The sequence below is a fragment of the Stegastes partitus genome, unplaced genomic scaffold (assembly GCF_000690725.1).
Source record: "Stegastes partitus isolate 25-593 unplaced genomic scaffold, Stegastes_partitus-1.0.2 Scaffold877, whole genome shotgun sequence".
Lineage (NCBI taxonomy): Eukaryota > Metazoa > Chordata > Actinopteri > Pomacentridae > Stegastes > Stegastes partitus.
The window spans coordinates 28,712-31,527 of record NW_007578608.1 but is presented as its reverse complement, the minus strand read 5'-3'; positions in this window follow the sequence as shown (position 1 = coordinate 31,527).

Here is a 2,816-nt window from a genome sequence, read left to right as displayed (position 1 = left end):
TCATGTGCTCTTTCTGAAGGCGTGGCACAAAGCACTCTCGGTGGTTGATGGTTATTGCCCTTGATGGCCAGCAGTTTGGCCACCGAGCCTCTGTGTCCACCCCCTTTACCGAGTTTAGATAGCACTAGTCCCTTCCTGTCTGCTGCTGCAATACCACCATCACAATGGATCACTGCATAGAAGATGGCTAATGTAATCAGTGTCATAAAACAGCTGGAGAAGTTCTCCGCCTACATTCAGGTCCATAAATATTTGGACATTGACACAGTTTTCAGCATTTCCGCTCTGTACACCACCACAATGGTTTTGAAATGAAACAATCAAGATGTGATGGGGGGGGGGGAGACAAAAGGGATGGAAACCTGAGGACGAGGTGAAGCTGGCAAGTGCATCCTGCTGTGAGGTCGAACAGAAGGGCGTTAGTGTGCACAAGGAGGAGTTGGGGAGATTAACAGCTCCTTAGGAAACCAGAGGAAAGAAGTTTGAGATCAGAAATGAAGAGACACAGCCTTTTGGTTACCTTCACAACCAGCAACCATGAATGAGAGGAGGAAGAGGGCAGACCAGAGCCATCAAGTATCTGAGGCCAATGGCTGCTGGCTGACCACGAGGCTGAGACACTCCCATAAAGCTGACAGTGGAGAATAGAGGATTTCTAATTTGGAAATAGAGTAGAAACTCAGTATCGGGCCACGGGTGAGTTAGCTTTGATAGGTTTTTGCTGTTGTGCGTTAATAGATACAGAGTTGAGAGATCCTTTCAAGTGTCCTGCTGGTATAAAGTTGCCAATCCTGGCAGTAGGAGTTCACTTGTTGACCCTTGCTTGTGACCGAATGGAGTTGACAAAATGTTCAGTCAAGGGTGTGATGGCTTAAAGTTTTGACCTACTTGTAAGATTCAGTGAAACAAGAAAGAGTTGAAAAGTGTAGCCTAAAAATATGGTTAAAAACTTGATAACATATTGCTCTACGATAAAGCTTCTGCAGGACAGAGACCACAGACAAGGTGACACCGGAAAATATAGCCAAGCAAAAATCAAACAAGTGAGAAACTTAAATAAAAAATGTGGATAAAAGGCAAGCTAGTAAAATGATAAAACCATCAGCAATAAATAATCCATATTTAGTGTACATCAGAATGACCATACTCCTGTGCAATGTTGCTTAAATGTTAAAATTGCAATACTGTTGAGATGAACAGCAGTGTATTTGCATCCTCAGCGTGAAGCATACCGCTACTGCACAGATGTCTGGAAATGTCCTGCCATCCTTCAAAGACTGTTTCTTTCGGGTGCTCTTTGCTGGAGGGGTTGTTTTGCTGAGCCGCTCTTTTTAAAGTATCCCAATGATCAGGTGACATACTTAGCCAGGTCATAGCTTTGACTTTTTTTCTGCTTTAGAAACTCTTGTGTGATTTTGGCATTGTGCTCTGGATTGTTCTCATCCAAAATATACCTCTTCCAAGCTTCTGCAGACGAGGTACCCAGCTGTAGCAGAAGACTCACAAAAATAGAATTGTCACCGGTAATGATACTTAGAGTACAGCGATAAACAGCATCCAAGGGATGTGGGTATGTAGAAAATGTCACCANAAAAAAAGTCACAGCAGTCTGCCTAATAGCTGAGATATTTTAGTCGGGATCAAAGTGGCCAAGTGGCCAGATAGACAAAAGGTTATACTTTACAGACCATTTAGTTGCAGCTGCTCTTCACTGACAGTGGTGAAGCCACGGCAACACTTGTGGTGAAGGTACAAGGCTACACTGGCTTAGCTACCATTAAAGACACCAAGATCATCTTCTGTTGACTGTTTTTCATGCATGGTATGTTACAAACATGAACTGAAAGAACAGGCTCTGATGAATCATTGATCAAAAGCCTGTGAAGTTTTTCATCTCTTCAGGGTGTGATGGTGCTGACGTCAGCATGACGCATTCCCCAACAAGGTTCCAGTCTCACTCACCTACCCAGTGTCTGCAGCCCAGTCTCCACTATACTACATTCCTGTATTCTCAAGAGAGACACATATCTTCCACCAGATTATGTCTGTTGATAACGTATTCAAAAAAAAACACATTTCTAATTAATGTATCTTTGACAGTGATTATAAAGCTTCACTGTTGCTCCTTTTCAGCCAACCAGTCATATACTAAATGGGGCAGTACTCGCCACAATGGTGCCCCAGAAAATGGTGGAGATACTTTAAACATGTACTTTAGCCCTACCATGACATTTTTCTTAACCCTAACCATGTAATTTTTTACTTTGTGCCTAACCTTAACCAAGCTGACCACATGTTTTTTTTTGTGGCTGAACGTAACCAGAGTGCAAGAGAAAACCAAAAGGAAACAAAAACTAGATTGTGAGACAAATAGTCCATCATAGGACACAAACATTGGTCTTCTGTGTGAAAGTCAGTTCACTGGTGGTCTCTCTCACCACACAGGTCATAAATTACGTTTACTTGAAAACAAAACTATGTTAATACAGTTTAACTGTATAGGAACAGAATTTTGTGGAAACAGGCTTGGTTTGTCTAGTGTTACTTGTTAATGATGAAAACAGACAAAAGAGCTGAACAAGTGCCTGAGAGACTGAAAAACCCCCATTAAATAATATGACACAAAATTCAAAAAGGAAAAAAAAAGTAGCAAGAATAGTTCAGACAGTGGTACTGTGACAAGTGTGAATGACCTGTACAGTCTAGTGGTCAGTCTGTAGTTGTTTGTGTCTGCTGGGAGCAGGGATGTGGGTTGTGGACATAGACTGTATAAAAGATGGACGTAGCTACCGTGACGTCACCCGTTGGTTTCTGCA